Source organism: Panthera onca, chromosome D4, assembly GCF_046562875.1.
Source record: "Panthera onca isolate mPanOnc1 chromosome D4, mPanOnc1 haplotype 2, whole genome shotgun sequence".
NCBI lineage: Eukaryota > Metazoa > Chordata > Mammalia > Carnivora > Felidae > Panthera > Panthera onca.
The window spans coordinates 70,275,051-70,294,683 of record NC_138351.1 but is presented as its reverse complement, the minus strand read 5'-3'; the positions used below and the strand labels follow the sequence as shown (position 1 = coordinate 70,294,683).

The window sequence follows — 19,633 nt, the reverse complement described above, 5'->3', positions numbered from 1 at the left end:
CAAGGCTTCCCGAGCTGGTGGACTTGGACTCCACTTTGACCTGGCCTCCAGCTGGTTCTATCTAATTCTACCCATGCTTGGTTTTGGTGTTTCCTGGCGAGCCTCCATCTGGGTCTGTGCTGGCTTGGCTATTTGCTTGGAGTGTTCCACTGTGCAGAACATGATTGCACATAGCTGTGGAAAAAGCTAGATTGCAGGTAATCCTTTTATACATATCTACATTCCTGAAAGCTTATGTGAAAGTTCAACACACCCAAAACAGAGCTATATAAGGTGAGGACTGTAAACCCAGTAGCTGAAATGTAAGTCGAAAGTAATTTCTTGTCTTTTATTTTATTTTGATTCAGTGTTTGTATATGTTGTGAAATGATCACCACAATAAGTCTAGTTAACATCCATCACCACACATAGTTGTAAATTTTTTTCTTGTGATGAGAACTTTTAAGTTTATTTATTTATTTTCAGAGAGAGAGCCTGAGCAGGGGAGGGGCAGAGAGAGAGGGAGAGAGAGAATCTCAAACAGGCTCTGCACTGTCAGCACCAAGCCTGATGTGGGGCTTGAACCCAAGATCAAGGAGATCATGACCCAAGCCGAAATGAAGAGTCAATGCTTAACTGACTGAGCCACCCAGATGCCCCTAAGATTTATTGTTTTAACAACTTCAAATATGTAATGTAGTATTATTATTAAAAACATTTTTTTAATGTTTATTTTTGAGAGACAGTGCATGAGTAGAGGAGGGTCAGAGAGAGAGAGAGACACACACAGAATCTGAAGCAGGTGCCAGGCTTTGAGCTGTCAGCACAGTGCCCAACGTGGGGCTCGAACTCAGAAACGGTGAGATCATAACCTGAGCTGAAGTCGGACACTTCACCGACTGAGCCAGCCAGGCGCCCCTGTAGTATAGTATTATTAACTGTAGTCACCATGCTGTACATCACATCCCCATGATTTATTTATTTATAACTGGGAGTTTGTATCTTTTGACCTTCACCTATTTTGCCCATTCCGCACCCCCTGCCTCTGGCAACCACCAATCTGTTCTCTGTATCTATTTTTTTTTAAATAATCTATTTCATATGTAAATGAGATTATAAAGTATTTGTCTTTCTCTCTCTGACTTATTTCAGATAACATAATGCCCTCAAGGTCCATTCATATTGTCGCAAATGACAAGATTTCATTCTTTTTTATGGCTGAATAATATTCTATTGTATCTGTATCTATATCTGCACACACATGTCACGTTTTCTTTATTTATTCACCCATTGATAGATACTTAGGTTGTTTCCATATCTTGCTTGGCTACTGTAAATAATGCTGCAGTGAACATGGGGATGCAGATATCTTTTTGAATTAGTGTTTTTGTTTCCTTCAGATACATAACCAGAAGTGGGGTTGCTAGATCATATGGTAGTTCTGCTTTTAATTTTTTGAGGAACCTCCATGCTGTTTTCCACAGTGGGTACACCAGTTTACATTCCCACCAACCATGTGAGAGGGTTCCCTCCTTTTTCCACATCCTCGCCAACACTTATTTCTTCCATTTTGACAATAGCCATTCTAACAGGTGTGAGGTGATAGCTCATTGTGTTTTGATTTGCATTTCCCTGATGATGAGTGATGTTTAGTACCTCATCATGTACCTGTTGGCCAAGTATATGTCTTCTCTGTAAAAATGTCTATTTAGATCTTATGCCCATTTTTTAAATTGAAATTTTTTTGCTATTGAGTTGTATGAGTTCTTTATGTGTTTTGGATATTAAGCTATTATTGCATATATAATTTGCAAATATTTTCTCCCGTTCATTAGTTGCCTTTAATTTTGTTGGTGTTTCTTTGCTGTGCAGAAACTTTTTAGTTTGATATAGTCCCATTTGCTTAGTTTTGCTTTTGTTGCTTTTGCTGTCAGGTTAAAAAAATTGTTGCCAAGACTAACGTTATGCCCATGTTTTCTTATAGGAATTTTGTGATGTTAGGTCTTATATTCAAGTCTAATCCATTTTGAGTTAATTTTTGAGTGCAGTGTAAGGTAGAAGTCCAGTTTCATTCTTTTACATGTGGCTGCCCAGTTTTTCCAATGTCATTTATTGAAGAGTTTGTCCTTTTCCCATTATATACCTTGTCTTTCTTTTTTTTTTTTTAATAACAAAAAATATTTTACAGAAGTTTCCAGATAAGCCATACAAAATGGTCACAAGTTTTTTTTTGAAGGGAGGATTCTACACTTGACAGCAAAGCCACAGTGTTATTAGTGAGGGCTGTGGTGTTTGTTTAATGTTACCATTTTGGTTCAAGCAGTCAAGCTTGTCCATCTCCCACATCTAAATAAAGTTAGACTTGGCTAGAGAGCATATTCTAAAGAACTGGTTAGCTGCTTTTAACTAAATGCAATTAGATCACCATATAAAAGGGGGGAAAGGAGCCCATAAGATTAAAATAAAACTACCTATCCCCCTCAAAAAAATATTAAAGAAAAACACCCACACCCTTGCAGTTAGCTCTGACAACTACCTTCATTCACGGTGCTTTATACTTAACCCATAGTGGAGGAAATGAATAAAAGCAGAGAGGGGCCACAGCAATCCTGATGGTCCTCTAGCCTTTGCTTATGCTTTACAACAGTGAATCAGGACAAGACATAGACTTGCTATTGTGCATTAATCACCAAAGGACTGAAATGTCTGAGCTTTTATTCTGTATAAGACTGTATCCATTAAATGCAAACAGAAAAGGAGTAAGTCTTGTCAGATTAGGAGAAGCGATGCACACTTCATGATCAGATCGATTTTAAATATTATTTATAGCATATAGCCTAGTCCATGCTCTAACTGTTTCTATGGCTTGGGCTTTGTTGGTCTTCCACTGCTCCGCTGCATCATTTGCTAATGGATCATCTGGATTGGGAGCACTTAACAAAGCCTGGATCCATAGCAGAACTGTGTGGATCTGCAGTGCTGAGGACCATTTATCCTTCAAGATATCTTAAACATATTCTTCCCAACTACTCTACATTAGGATGATAAATTTTGGTCCTGAAATGTACTTTAGGGGCTGCTGTCAGGTATTCTTTTGGAAGGAATAGTTTAAATTTAAAAGTCCTTCCCTCGAAGGAGGAATCCTGGGGGCCAGCAGTGACCGCATGAAAATAATGGGCGTTGCTCTCTTCTGGTTCTGTTTTAATGTCAGGAACTGGTTCTGCCAGCAAGCGCTGGGCTTTTTTTGATAAATTCTGCAGGGCAGCCTGGCAATCTAGTCAAATCCTGAGTTCTGCTTCTGGTCTTGACTCTGGTTTCCTATACCTTGTCTTTTAGCCACAATCTTTGATGCTATCTTTCTGACATTTCATATATGCTTTTTAATTTTCATGGTTGAAAACACAGTTAACTGGCCAAATGTACCACTATGGCTAAAGACTTGACAGATTTAGCACCCCTAATAAGTGCCCTCATTTTTCTCAAAATACTGTTTGTAAATCCCACAGTTTTTAACAACAGTGTTAATATTTTCATTTTTTCCCATTGTCCATTTTTCAAAACCTTAAGGGTAAAGAAAACAATGCTTCTTAAAAATTTTAACTTTGGATTTTTAACATTTTTTCAAATGAAACCTTATGTACATGCCCAATAAGTAAAGCAGAGCAGTGCAGCAATGCTGTAGTTGGAACAGTGGATGTATGTGTGTTGGGGGGATCCCAAAGGCAGTGCAGCAGCCCTGATGGGAGCAGAGAGATTGCTGCCAACTCAACATGTAAAGAAATCACTAAGTCACTGGAATAAACTATTCATGCAAGGCACAGACCCTTCTTTAGGACAGAGAAGGTGATGCTGCTGAAATCGTTGTTGGCTGACAGGTGGTGCCACCATGATGTTGTTGAGCTGATATACAGTAGCCTGAAATTGGTTTTTGAAAGCTGGTTTATGATTGTCAGAGTGAAATATAAAAATGTGGGGGTTGGCTTGATTGGTCCTTGCTGGATTCTTGAATCCCACACTGGACAGTCCTGAAGGGAGGCTTTTTGTGTTTTTCCCTATGAAAACATGCCTGTAATTTGAGGGTGCAGGAGGAAAACTACAGATAGAGACAATTTACTCCATGCTCAATAACCTGGTTTTATTCCCTCACTGTCTAATTCCCCGAAGATCACAGATGATTTTTCTGGCCAAGTTTTTCTCATAAACCAAGACAGTGATGTATGAGACACTTGCTACATACATAAAAACAGACTGCAAAGCTCTTGAACACCCTGCTTCCCTGCTCCCTACTCCCTGGTCCTACTTGGCATGTTTGGCATCATGACGGGGCAAGAACAGCTCCAGCATCTCAGATGGGCATGAGTGACACTATGTCAATGACTATTTTATTACTGGAGAAGAAGTTCCCACTTTTCCAAACAAGATCTGGTTTCAGTGAGAGGGCAGAAGCTAAGATTCCTGTGCAAGTGAATGGTTAATCAAATTGTCCTATGAATGAAAGCAGATAAACAGATGGTCAGACCTCATCCTTCTCCCCATTGAACTTCTTTGGCCCTGAAAAATGGCATTTAGTTCTCAAAGTATGTGAAAAAAAAAAATGGGTTGGGGCATGTCAGGTTTAGATTATTTACCATATGATTTTTGCCATACTGAATACTTTAAACGACTAACCTCACTGAATCCCCATAGTCTTTCTGGGAGGTGGGATATATTTTTCCATTCAAATATGAGATGTCCTAGGCTCAGAGAGGTAGACCATTTGCTGAAAGTCACACAGCTGGTAACAAGGCATTGCTCTAAAATCCATTTGTTTATGTAACACTAGGAAAATACCCTCAGCATTTGAATGAGTAATTTCTACTTGGGATCCCTATATCCTCTTGTACACAATAGAATATAATACACATTATGACTTGTGTTATGCACCTGTCTGTCTTCCTCAGTTTATGTAGGTTCCTTGAGGCTGGGGACTGAGGCAAATACTTTTGGTTCTCTCATCAGCCACTCCTTTCCTCCTCTTTGCCAGTAGAACTTATCTCTTTGCCCAGAATATAGTCACATGACCACATTTAGCTGCAAGGAAGGCTGGGAAATGTAGTCTTTAAGTGGGTCATTTCTGCCCTTAATAAAAATTGAGTTCTATTGGTAAGAAAGGAGGGGAATTTGGATGTGGGATAGGAAGATTTTCTGTATAGAGTTCTTTTTATAAATGAATATTTTAAAATACCTTTAGGAAGGGCACATTTTCTAGCCTACTTTCCACTCCTTTTTCTCTTTAACTTGACCTAATACACACATATGTTACTTGTAGGCATTGGATTTAGAACCTGCAGAAACCTCTGTGGAGGCAGCACTCTCCCTTATTCTCCTGACAATTCCTCTCTGAGGTCAGGAGTGGGGTTTACTCACTCTGTACCTGGAAGGGGATCCCAACCACTGGTCAATATCTGGAAATGCAGCTCTAATCCCTGGAAAGTAGTCCCCTCAGATCTCTGTTTGCCTCCTCCTTGCTTTTTAAAGCATTTCTCCTGTCTTACCAAGTTCTTCTCATATGTTCAAAACACAATTCAATGTGATTTTCACCTCATTTGCAGGAAAAGGGCCATTGAGAAGGGTGAAAGAAGAGGTGCTTGCTACAGCTATTGCATTTCCCTGGAAACTATAACTAATCTAATGTTGTAGTTCTTCAAGTGCATCAAACACCTATGGACATGGTCCTGCTGTCTTACTTGGCTGCTAGTGCTAGAGCAAATACAGTTGGGGGCTTACTGTTTTCTCCATTCCCTTCAGAAGGAACTGACTTGGGTTTTTTGTTTTGTTTTGTTTTTGTTTGTTTGTTTGTTTGTTTGTTTTTTAGGTGTTGTGGTTATTGGTACCTGTGATATGATTAGCCCATTTGGAGAAAAGATCCAGAGACTCTGAGCCAGTGGTTAGAAAAACAAAGCACGCATTGATTTATTTAAAAATTTCCAGAAGTTTCTTTGATTCTTGGGAAGGCTTTGAAGGAATTGGTGAAATTTCAGGCGATTTCCAAAGACTTCTCTAGTTGTTTTCCGCAGGAAATGTAAAAGCACACATTTAATTTTAGTTCATTTGGAAGTATTTCGGGAAAACACATAGAATGTAGAAATAGGGAGAAATGTATAAATAAATAACTTTTTTTTAATATCAGGAAATGAGTCATTTCATATTGTTTTACTAAAACCCGGTTAATACTAATCATGCTTACCATTAGTTATTTGAAGTTCAACTGACTTTTGGCATGCAGGATTGCCTGGTAAGCTGGCTCTGTAGGGCAGAGCTATGACATTGGACTTATTGTAGTTATTTTAATAACCAGCACAGAGATAAGCACAACCAAGGGCACATATGTGTAGAATTGAACTGATACCAGTAGTAGGAAGTTTTATTAATGTACCTAATTGATTCATGTCTTAAAGCTTTGATGAGAACCTTATAAACTTTCGGCCATTCTGAGGGATAAATCAATTTCCAAGTTAATTAACTAGCCTCACGTTTCATTTATTCAGTTCTGATTGTTTATGAACTTTGTGCATATGGTTTTGCTCTGAATGAGAGAATCAGTGCCCATAAATAAGTGAAAATATTTGACTTCTCTGTACTCTGGTTATGTGTCTGTATCATGTATATTATAGCAGGAACCAGGGTTAACAAATTATTTTAACACAAGAGAATTGTAATCAGGAACTTTCTACCTAAATAAGGATGTAAGCAGTTCTCCACAGTGACAGAAAAATAGAAATTTGAATTGATTGGTAAAATAGGTAATTTCCATTAGGTCAGTCTTATAGCCAATGGGGAATCTTTTGACTGTCCAATTAAAAATATCAGCAATTAGGGGCATCTTGTAGAAGCTTGTCTTATGTATTTTTTATTAGTAGCTGTGAAATAATAGAAAAAATATGTTAAATCAAACCTGTTTAATTTCCCGAATGATAAGTGCACTAGGAGTATCTTTGTTTCTAATATTTGGTCTTTGACCCTGATTCCTGACACAGAGCCCCTAAATCCCTTATAGTTTCCTGGGTAATAGCAGTATTTTTTGTTTTAAAGAGATGACTCTCAGTGGGCTCCTGGATGGGTTCTGGTTTCCAGAAACACCAAGCCATGGTTAGATGGTTGGAATTTTCAGCTCCGCCCCCTATTTTCCAGAGAGGGGAAAGTGACTGAACATGAAGTTAACGATTAGTTATACTTATGTGATGAAGTCTCCATAAAAATCGCAGAAGTATGGGGTTTGGAGAACTTCAAGATTAGTGAACATATCTACATATTGAGGGTCCCACACCCAACTCCATGGGGACAGAAGTCCCCAAATCTGCCCCTAAGTATCTCTTCATCTGGCTGTTCATCTGTATTCCTTATTATATCTTTTATTATGTAGTAAGCTGGTGTTTCCCTGAGTCCTGCGAGCTGTTGTAGCAAATAATTGAACCTGAGGAATGGGTAGAGCCCATTGGTCAGAAGCACAGATAACAAACTGGGCTTCCTATTGACATCTGAAGTGGTGGTGGTGGTGGTTGGGGGACAGTCTTGTGGGGCTGAGCCCTTAATCTGTGGGATCTGACACTATCTCTCCAGGTAGTGTCAGAATTGAGTTAAATTGTAGGACACCCAACTGGTGTCAAAGAGCTGATTGGTGTGGAGAAAAAGCCATACACACCTGGCGGCAGACATATTCTGAGTGTGGCTATAGTGTGAGAGTACAGGAGACACACGCGAGGAATGTAGGTGTTCTTTATTGTAGCCAGTGGAGATATAGCCAGATTTGCCACATACTAGGAAAGCTTATTTGTTAAAGTATAATTACATATAGGAAAACATAAAAATCATGAGTGTATAGCTCAAAATTTTATAAATGGAATCTACTCACGTAATGAGTACTCAGATTAAGAAACAGAATGTGACCAGTGTCCTAGAAAATTCTTTAATGCTTTCTTGCAGGCTGCCACTGTTTTTTGTTTGTTTGTTTGTTTTTAATTTTATTTCTTTTCTTTTTTTATTTTTAAGTTTATTTATTTTGAGAGGGGGAGGGTGCAGATAGGGAGAGAAAGAGAACCCCAAGCAGGCTTCAAACTGTCAGCACGGAGGCCAACATGGGGCTTGAACTCATGAACTGTGAGATCATGCATGACCTGAGTCAAAATCAATAGTCGGATGCTTAACTGACTGAGCCATCTAGGTGCCCTTGTTTTTTATTTTTTCGTAGACACACAAGCACACGTTTTTCTAAGGCACAGAAAGAAGGAAATTCCTTTTTGTTTCCATCTATTCTTACTACCATCTAAAAATAAATGAGATCTGACATTTCTGATGAGCCCCCAGAGGTACAGATGTAGCTGGTTAGTGGGCCACACTTGGAGTGGCAAGGATCTAGAGCTGCAATGTCCAATAAGATGGCCATGAGCTGGTGTGGCTATTGAGCACATGAAATGTGGCTAGTCCAAGTTGCAATTGCTGTAACAGAGAAAGAAGAACGAGAAACTGGAGGGGAGACTTTCCTGCTCCCATTCCCTGTGTGAAGTACCCTGAAGCAAAAGAACTAAAAGTACCTACACCACACTGCATCACTCTGTGCTAACTTCTCGAGGACATGTACCGCCTCTGTTTCAGTGCATGAGTGTGATTCCAGCACCTGGCCTGATGCCTGACATGTGAAAGTTCTTCATCGATGTTTGTTGAATGAATGTATGAAAGAATGGAAGAACAAATCTATGAAAAAACAGTGGTGGTAACAGGGACCCCAAGATAGAGGAGAAATTCACAACAAACTCTGTATACAACTGCTTGACCTTCTCCATGTAATTTGGTAGTTGAGCTCCATGGAATGAGACCCAGTCATCTTTGAACCCCTCATAATGCCTTGCCTATCTTAGGGGGAGCTCAAACTATAAAGAAAAAAAAGTAAGTGAATTCTACGGAAGGCAGAGCCGTTCCTTGAATTATTCTCAAGATAATAATATTGATAATAGTCTGTTTAAAAATAGTTTTGTATTTCTATTAAAATTATTTTAAAAGGTTTTTTTTTTTTTAATTTTCTCACTTAATTTTCACAACTTCCACTGAGGTAAGGATATTTTCACCACTGTATACACGAGGTGTGAGTATACATAGCTTAGGGAGATCACACGTCCTGCAGGGGGTCCCAGGACTCAGGAGTTTCAGGGCAGGGTCTTTGCTGCTCCACTAGGAATAGAAGAAATGGATGATCCTTCACTGACCAGAGTGTAATGTGTTCTCAAAGACCTTGAGAATCCTTGGTTTCTGTGACTCACAAAAGGAGACATCTTCATTCTTTATTCAGAAACATTCCAAGTATGCAGATAATTCACAACAGGGCTGGGGGAAAATTGCTATCCATTTAATCATGTATTCATTCTTGATTACTCTTTGCCAGGCACTGTTATAAACAATAGAGATACAGCATGGAACAAGACAGATATTGTCCTTGATCTTTCTTGGTGCTTATATTCAAGAGAAGGAGACAGAAAATCAATAAGTAAACATAAACATAGACAAGTTAATTTGAGATAATTATAGTATCATGAAGACAATAAATAAGGCTAACATGAGAGTCAGAGGGTGGGGAGGATGGGATGGTCAGGGAAGGCTTCTCAGAGGAGGTGACTTATTTTATAAAATAAACTTTCATTGAAGTATAACATACATGCAAAAATATGTACACGTCAACGTGGACACCTTGATGAAATTCTGCACAGTGAACACAACCTATTAACTAACACTCAGGCCAAGAAATAGAACATTGCCAATATCCTAGGAGTACCTTCATTCCTTCATGCGGTGACTTTTGAGTTGAGACCTTCGTGCTAAATAGGCAGCCGTGCAAAGATATAGGTTCAGAGTGTTCTCATAAAAGAGGAGAACAATTGAGAAGGCAAGAAGAACTTGGCATGTTTGAGCAGCAGAAAGAAGGCCAGTTTGTACCAGTTTGTTGATTTAGCACAGCAATATTTGAGCTGTTTGTAATATGACTCTCCGCTTGGGATGGGAAAGGAAGCCACACTTTGATTATAACTGCTGTCCAAGCTCCATCTATCAGTAAGTTGGGCTCTTAGGATCCCAAAGTAACTTGGAGCAGAGAGTCTTAGCAGGAAAATCTTTGGATATTTTACTGATTACATAGTGTTCACCACATCCAAGGAGGGCACTTATCCTAGTCCAAGCCCAACTCAGATATAGGGACTTTCACAAATATGTTATAACCTCACACACTACAATAATTCTCCTAGGTTTTTTTTTTCAATTCCATCAACCTCCCTCCTTTTCACCATGGCAACCCATTAAACAAGAGCTCCTCCTGTTATCTTGTCCAGGGCCCTGGTTTTGACATTTTATATTCCAGGATTTCATCATGACGATGTGCTTGAAAAATCCCAAGTTACCTAAACATTTGAATATAGGATGGGTTGATTTCTGAGAAGGGATGTAGGGAAATAACAGAGATAGTAGGGGGTACTTACATAACCGGAAACAGTAGGAACACTGGGGAAGTTGTTACACAAACATCTGCCCTTCAGAGCTGTTATGTACAGAGGCGATACGTCAGATTGTTTTCTTCCCACCCTCGTGAAGTTTTCTGCTTTAACATTAGACTGTCCCACAAGTATTAATATTTTCTTGTATGAACACTCATTCAGAACTTGACAAATGAGCACTTACTTTGGTGAGGTCGTCATGCCTTCACACTGGTTTGCAAATTAACCTACTTTGGCCCCCCCACTGCCTGTGCAGAGGCTCCATCTGGGCCTTGCCACCCTTTAGGGTATGTTTCTGATGAGTTCACTGTATATGCACTGCTTTCAGTGTTCATGCTGTGCTACCACGGCGGACTCTGCAGGGTGTGAGCATTCCTGTGGTGTACACCTCTGCTATAAGGGAGGCACTGCCAGGGACACCGTTCTGTGCCAGTGTGTAGATGGCTGTGGCTTTTCCTGCAGTTCTTCCCTGGCTGCTGCCCGCAGCCCTCAGTTGCCAGCAGTGTATGGAGGAGGACTGGCTTCTTTACTTCTGTTCCGCTCTGTTAGAGGGTCCCCAACCAGAGGTGCCTGAGCTCCAAGGTGCTTGTTTATTTACAGCCTTTTGCTTGTCAGAAGAGTCTGACACGATCCCACTGGGCTGAGTCAAGAGACAAATTAGAAGGACAGATACCTGGCTGAGGTCAGAATTTTCCCATCCTTAGGAGTTTCCTGCAACTTAACAGGATTTTTCTTCCCTTAAGATATGTTCGTGGGGTACCTGGGGTGCCAGTCAGTTGAGTGTCCGACGTTTGATCTGAGCTCAGATCTTGATCTCAGGGTTGTGAGTTCAAGCCCTGTGTTGGGCTCCATGATGGGCGTGAAGCCTACTTAAAATATGTTCCTTCTGAGGAAGCTCCTTAGCCTATCTCCATGCAGATAGCTGTCAGCCACTTCCCATTTGCCAGCTGTGTCCAGACATCCTGACTCTCCAGACTGGATACAGCAGTAGGTCTTTCTCAGGGTGGCTCTGTAGCTTACTGATGGTTCACCATACATGCCCAGGAAGGCCTGAATCTTTCAGCCTTGAGCTGGGAGCCCCTACTCCTTGTAAATAATGTTCAATGCTTTTTTTTTTCTTTTTTATCAATCAACAAAACCCTGATCCTTGTTTTGACAAGTTGTGTCCCAACAAGAAAAGATCGTTCTTGCAGTCAAACCACCTTAACATGTAAATTTCATGGGAAGTTGGATCATTTCTTTAGCTCAGTCTTTGAGAGGAGAATGAGGAAAGGCAGTGGGCTCCTAACTTATCTCTCAGACCAGAATCTCACCCCTGTAATTTATCTGCTTGCATGGGGCCATTTGAGTAATCTTTCTAAAGTACTGAGTCATACCTCTGTTTTTTTTTTTTTTTTTTTTTTTAACGTTTATTTTTTGAGACAGAGAGAGACAGAGCATGAGTGGGGGAGGGGCAGAGAGAGAAGGAGACACAGAATCGGAAGCAGGCTCCAGGCTCCGAGCCATCAGCCCAGAGCCTGACGCGGGGCTCAAACTCACAGACCACGAGATCGTAACCTGAGTTGAAGTCGGACGCTTAACCGACTGAGCCACCCAGGCGCCCCCATACCTCTGTTTTTAAAACTTGTGCTGCTTGCCCATCACTTAAAGGCCAATTTCCTTTCTGATCTTTCTTGATCCGGTGGCTACCTCACTTTTCTTGCCTCTACTTTCCCTACTTCCCTCTGTGTGCCATACTTCCTGTCACATCAGTCTACTCCAAGCCTGTACCTTTCCTCATGCTGTTCCCTTTGTCTGGTATACTGCCCTCTACTCCGCGTTTACTACCTGGGAAACTACTCAGCCTTTAGACCCAGCTCACATGTCCTCCTCTAAGCAGCCCTTCCCTCCTGATATCTTAAGTTGTTTCCTTACTTCAGGGAAGGCCTCCCCAGCAGGATGAGCCAGAAGGACTGACTCACAGTGTTGAAGCAGAGTTCAAGTTCTACTTAGTGGTTGGTTGTTCCTGGTGTGCCTCTCTATGGGGAATAGATTTTCTCCCTGATTGTGTTTGTGAAATGCACTTTCTCTCCTTATTTGGCTTCTGGGGACAGTGTGCCATCCATTAGTGTGTAAGGGAGTTGCCTCTTCGTGCGAGATCATCAGCTCCTTTAATCCTGCTTTGTAACTAACTGGATTATGTCTGACTTTACCATGTGCCTGGAGGCTTCCTATGGGTCTCATTTCAAAATAACAGAGAAATGTCATACTAACCACCCCTCCCAGCCCCCCTCAGCAACATATTTGTTTTTTAAAACAGTTTAATAGAATAATATTCAGGGAAAAAACAGGAGCAAGAGGGGGAAATAACCCAAAACAGCCTTGCAAATTCATAAGACAGCTAATGCACTAAGTATATCCAAGGACTCTGAGCTCCTCTAGGAGGTCTACAGGAGAACAAAAAAGGGGTTAGTGCCTGAACTGACTGGGCAGATGAAACTATTGGGTTGCCAGTGGGGAGGATCTGTTGTCAACAGGACCTTTTAATCAAAACCCAAACCACTGCTAATTAACTAGGTATTAAAGCAACAAGAGGCAGATACTGAGGGGGGGGGGTGGGCAGTAGGGCCGGGATTGGGGTGGTATAGGTGAAGGGTGGGAGGATTAAGTCTTGGAAACTCAGAGTTGAGGCCCTTAGAATGAGCCAGATTCTCTGGTCTGTGCTATTCATATCACTCCTCTGTTCAAAAACCTGCAATGCTACCTTTTTATAGCCACTTCCCTCCCAACCCCTGTCCCTACCCCCTGGCAACCAACCACTATCCATCTCTGTCATTTTGTCATTTCAAGAATGTTGTGTAAATGGAACCGTATCATCTGTAACCATTATGAGGTAGGCGTTTTCACTGAGCATAATTTTCTGTGTATCAATAGTTTATCCCTTTTTACTGCTGAGTAGTGTCCAATGGTATACATGCACCGCTGTTCGTTTAACCATTCCACAAAAGGACAGTACGGGGGATTCTTGTGGTGGGAGTTAGTTTGTATCTTGACTGTGGTGGTAGCCACATGAATATACACATGTGATAAAATTGCACAGAGCTAAACATGTACACACGAGTGCGTGTACGTGCTGGAATTTGGATAGGTGGGTGGATCATGTCAATGCTAACTTCTTAATTGTGACTGTGCTATAGGTCGAGAGTTGTCAACATTGGGGGAAACTGGATGAAGGATATATTGGATTTATATATATTGTTTCTTACAACTACATATGAATCTATAGTTATCTCAAAAAAAAAAAAAAAAAACCAACACAAAACAATTGGTGGCACTGTCTGTGGAACAAAGGATAAACCCTTTGGTCTGTCATTCAAGGCCCTTCCATGCTCTGGCTCCATGCTCCCCTGCCTTCAGTCTTCTCTCACCACTTCAGCAAGGCTGACCTGTTCAACATTTCCCATACCAGTCACTTTTCTTTAAAGTAAAATTTTGTTTCTTTTTAAAAATGTTTATTTATTTGAGAAAGAGAATATATGTGAGTGGGGGAGGGGCAGAGAGAGCAGGAGAAAGAATCCCAGGCAGGATCCAGCTTGGAGCCCAATGTGGGACTGGATCTCAGGAAATGTGAGATCATGACCTGAATGTAAATCAAGAGTCAGACACTTAACCGACTGAGCCACCCAGGAACCCAAAACTTTTCTTTTTAATTGAAGTGTAACATTCAAATGGAAAAGGGGTCAAATCACAAAGGTACAGCTTAATGAATTTTTAAAAGTTTTAAAAAAAAATTTTTTTTAACGTTTATTTATTTTTGAGACAGGCAGAGCATGAACGGGGGAGGGTCAGAGAGAGAGGGAGACACAGAATCTGAAACAGGCTCCAGGCTCTGAGCTGTCAGCACAGAGCCCGACGTGGGGCTCGAACTCACGGACCACGAGATCATGACCTGAGCCAAAGTTGGACACTCAACTGACTGAGCCACCCAGGCACCCCTACAGCTTAATGAAGTTTTATAACATGAAGCCACTCATATAACCAGAACTAGATCAAGCAGTAAAACATCAGCAGGATTCCAGAAGCCTCCCTCCTCCTCCTCCTGTTCATTTAGTACCCTCCAAAGGATAATTGCTATCTGATTTCTATCCCATTGTTTTTTCCTGTTTTTAAACTTCAAATAAATGAATTCATAGATTCATCTTAACTAGCTTCTTTTGTTCAACATTTTGATTAGATTTATTCATGTTGCAGGTAGCCGTGTATTGCTGTACTAATGTGTGAAAAAACTGTAATTATACCATTTATACATGGTACTATTGATGATTATTGGGTTATTTATGGTTTTGTTTATTTCAAATAGGTCTGCCATGAATGCTCTTTTATATGCCTTTTGGCTCACATCTGTACTCATTTCACTTAGATTACTACCTAGAAGTGGAGTTGCTGAGTCATAGGCTATACACATGTGTAGCTTTCGTTGGTACAGCCAAATCTGTTTCCAAAGTGGTTGCACCAGTTTACATCCTTCCCAGCAGCATAGGGGAGTTCCTGTTGTTCTGCCTCCTTGCCAGTTTTTGGCATCAGTTTAATTAATTGTAGTCATTCTGGTGGGGTGTGTAGTGGCAGCTCATCATTGAGGACTGGTTGCAAGAGAGTTTTCTGCTCTTTCCCCCAGCAGGAGAGTGCTGTTGCTTGTTACTCAGTGCAGGGGTTACCATTGGGATAGAGAGGTTTCCCACTTCTTCCCCAGAGGCAGATGGCTGTGTTCCTATCCCTTCTGCAGACAGAGGATCTTAGCCTGTCTACTCCTTCCCTAGTGGTTTTGACTTCAAACAAAGCCTAGAAGGTTTTGACTTCTTATGAGAGAAAGTTCTGGAAAATGGGCAGTGTTTCATGCCTGCAGGCCAGTGAGGACTCTCTCTCAGCTGTCCTGCCTGCCTCAGTCTTTTTTCTGAGTACCGGGTAGAGATTGCGGAAAAGAGCTTGGGAACATGAATTTCTCTTGTGTCTGAGGTTCCCGTGGATTCTTAACTTCGTGCCAACACACACTTTGCTCTTAAGAATTTTTTGTAATGCTAGCTCTTTTCTTCTTACCCTCTTGCTCCAAAGAGGCTCTGGCAAAGGTGGAACAGTTCTTGTGTACTGTGTCTGTGTGGCAGGGTTTGTCATTCTTAGGAATTCAGATCTCCTGATTGCCTTGTCATGGGCTCAAGGGGAGTTATGATTTTATAGATTGTTTGGTTTTCTCTCATTGTTGGGATAGGAGGTATGTTCTCTCGTGGCTTTCTACCTCACTGTGGGTTTTAATTTGAACTTCTTTCATGACTAATGAGTTTGAGCTTTTTTTTTTTTTTTTTTTTTTTTTTTTTTTTTTTTTTTTGCAGAGCCAGCTGAATCAATCTTTAAGAAAAGACACTTGAATTGACTTTTAGTTAGGGGCATGGGCAAGAGAAGATACCCAGGCAGTAGACTACTCCTAAGAGTAGAATGAGGACTGGGGCTGAGCCTCAGGTGGGTCTCCTGTTCCTAGTCACTCCCCTGCACATTCCCCCAAAGGCTCTCCTGTGGCAGCCACAGGGGAAGGGTGACTGGGGGAGGGGGAACATCAGTGACTGCTCACTTGGATAAGACATCAGGTGACTTAGACACCAGCTTCCCATTCCAGTTCTCGATCTTCTTCCCAACCATGGCTTTGGAGTAGCTGAGCAGTGGAAGGAGCTGGAGTCCCTGCCAGAGCTGAAGCTGGACTGAAAGGAGCTCAGGCTATAGTTGAGGCCAGGGCTCGTGAGTCTATGGGGATAGACTGAGCTCAGCCTACCTGAGTATCTGCTCGTCATCTTTGTATGGATCCTCATGTTCTGCATCTCAGATTCCATCCAGCTCTCCTCACCCTCAAGCAGATCTTGATGTTCAGGGACAGCTTGATGTTCATGAGCTCCTGGTACTCATGCAGTACCTGGATCCTGTCCATACCATGTCCTTCTTGGCTTGCTGCAGGGCAGCCTCCAGCTCAGCCAGCTTGGCATTGGTGTCCTTAATGACAAGCTACCCGCACTGCTCAGCCTCAGTGATGGAGGCCTTCAGGGAAGCCCTTTTTGGCCTTTGAGGGTCTAGATCTAAGCATGGAATTGTCTGATGTTCCTATTCATCTCAGAAATCTCCATCTTTGTATGATAGGGGTTATCCCCGTGCTTCCCAGCCAGTGTCTGCAGTTCCTTGTACTTGACCTGGTACGTGGTCTCAGCCTTCGCCTGGCTATGGTTAGTAATCTCCTTGTACTGGGCCTTGACCTCCGTGTTGACTCCTTCTGGTCCAGGGAGTGGCTGTTGCCCATGAAGAGGACCATGGAGGTGTCAGAGATCTGCGACTGAGGCTCTTGGTTTTCCTCTTCATACAGCGGTCTTAGGGAGTCAGTCTTGTTGGGGAGCCACTCCAGGTGGGACTCCAAATTTGCCTTATTCATGTAAGCTTCATCCCCAGCCTTTTTGACAAGGACAAATTCATTCTCCATCTCTGCAAGCTCTTTGATCTCTCTTTGATCTCTTCCTTATGCTTATTCGTGACGTCCTCCACCAGCCCCTGAATGTTGCCAGGTTCTGTCTCCAGCTTCAGCTTCTTCTGGGCTACTGTGTTCAGCTGCTGCCCAAGGCTGTTGATGCAGCTCTTGAACATGTTGTTCATGTTGCTCTGAGCCATTTTCTGGTCCTGTGAGAGACTCCACTTGGTCTCTGTAATCTGCTTCTGCTGCTCTAGGTTCTACACTTTGTTGATAAAGGAATTGTTTTGTGGAGTTGTTATTTTGGCTCTTGATCTGCTCCTTATCCTGAGTGGGCACGGCCTGGGTGTTGGAGTCTACTCCCAGCTTAAATGGGCTCAGCAGGCTCTGTTTTACTGAGACAGCTGTGATGTTCTATATACCCGTGGCCCTGCTATAGCCCCTGACCACACTCATACTGATGCCCACCTGTGAGAGGGCTGAGGAACCAATGTGGGTGTCAGGCACACTTGTGTATGAACAGCAGCTGAAGGCCCAGGGGCCAGAGGTGGACACCTTGTAGGACTTATGGGTCAGCCTGATGGACACAATGGAGGCTGCAGTGGAGGTGAGTAGGCTGAACCAGACAGAGACTTTGAGGAAACACTGAGAAGCTGTTTCTAGGTGTGGGACCTTGAATACCTTTTAATATAACAACCATGTTTTGCATTTACCTGCTCCATTGCCTTTGTCTGAAATGCTTTTTCCTTTTATGCTCTGCCTGTTTCTTCAAGGGTCACTTCTAGGGTCCCTTTGTCCATGCAACTATCTCTAACCATGACTGTCTTCATTCACCTCCCCTATCAAACCTTGCTTTCTCCACCCCTCCATTTACCCAGTATTTTGTGCTGTTTGAACTAGGGAACTGGGATTTGGGGAAAGATACCACTTTTTTCTGGTTTCTATTGGTTTTCCTTATGACCAGCTAGGAGAAGCAGAGCAGGAGGGTGAGAGGTAGTATACATGTTCAGGGTGGATTTTCCTGGGACTTGGAGAGAGGAATAGGTCACAGAAACAATTTCTTCTAAAACTGTTAAGGCTACACTTCATTTCCCCAAAGAAAGAGTTTACAGTCAGGGAATTTGTAGGAGGGTCATCTCATAAATGCCCTGAAGGCATCCTCCTGGTTTGGGTTCTGTTTTGTTCCTTGCCAGGCACTTTTCCTGGTTAATTGAGCCCAAATTGCTGAAAACAAACTTTCTCGGGGTTATCCTCATCCTGCTGGGTATCAGCTTTCCCTAAAACCAAAATTGCTGCTTAGTCTAGACCTGCACGTTTATTGTTCTATTTTAAGAGAAGCCCCAAATCCGCACCAGAATAGCAGAGGTGGCTGCTCTACACAAAACTGCCTTTCTTTATGGCATTTACTTGTCTCCCTCACAGCCATGAACCCTTTGTATGCTGTCTGTCCCCGGCAACTTCTGGGCAGACCTCAGCTGCTTTGTTACTGTCTGGGGCAGCAGCAAAGCCAGAAATAGTGTTTTCAAAGTGAGAGAAGAGAAAAATAGGATACGTCTCAGTCACAGAAAAGAAGCCTGAATTCTGAGGGTGGTCATAAAAGACCACCTGTTAATTAAGCCATGACCAGACATACCTGGCTGTGTGTTCCTGTCTTTCTTTTCCTCTGACTCCGTGGACTGCATTTTTCCTTTACATTTTGCTTCTCTGTCAGCATTTCTGGGTGAATTGGTAAAGCACATCAGTTTTCTATGATTCTTTTTTTTTTTTTTTTTTTTTTTTTTTTTTAGCATTTATTCATTTTTGAAAGTGAGAGAGACAGAGCATGAGCGGGGGAGGGGCAGAGAGAGAGGGAGACAGAGAATCCGAAGCAGGCTCCAGGCTCCGAGCTGTCAGCACAGAGCCCGACGCGGGGCTCGAACTCACGGACTGCGAGATCATGACCTGAGTCGAAGTCAGATGCTTAACAGATTGAGTCACCCAGGTGCCCCAGTTTTCTATGATTCTTTCCCGTAGTGACCTCAAGGCAGTGGTGTGCTGGTAAACGTTTACTGACCGGCTCTCTGGGAAGAGGAGCCCTGATTTGCAGTGTTTATCCATTTCTGTAGTATAGATACTTTCACCATAGCTGATTAAAAAGATTTTTTAAAATGTTTATTTTTGAGAGAGAGAGAGAACACAAGTTGGGGAGGGACAGAGAGAGGGAGATGCAGAATCCAAAGCAGGCTCCAAGCTCTGAGCTGTCAGCACAGAGCCCGATGTGAGGCTCAAACTCACAAACCGTGAGATCATGACCTGACCCGAAGTCGGACGCCCAGCTGACTGAGCCACCCAGCTGTCCCATCATCATAGCTCATTTTAAGCTACTAATGTGAGATCACTGAAAACGGAGTTGGACAGAGACATGCAATAGCACACAATTATATAGCGTCTCCACCATATGAGCGAAATAGGTGTAAGTAACCTCAAGATCATAGATCAGTGATTGGCAAGTGATGGCCCGTAGGCCACATCTGACACATGGCCTGTTATTGTGCAGCCTGTGAGCTAAGATTGGTTTTTAATTTTTTAAAGCATTGTTAAAAAAAACAATATATGACAGAGACTATCTGTGACTCTCACAACCTAAAGTATTTAGTATTTGTCCCTTTGCAGAAAAACTTTACTG

General features: G+C 42.1%; 2 pseudogenes; both read right to left on the bottom strand.

Moving 5' to 3' along the window:
• Positions 1-2,791: 2,791 nt before the first annotated feature.
• On the bottom strand, positions 2,792-15,641 carry LOC132663343 (ubiquitin-conjugating enzyme E2 N pseudogene; annotated as a pseudogene).
• Positions 15,642-16,088: 447 nt separating this feature from the next.
• The window catches only part of LOC132663344 (keratin, type II cytoskeletal 8 pseudogene), a 39,654-nt pseudogene continuing 36,109 nt past the window's right edge, over positions 16,089-19,633 (bottom strand).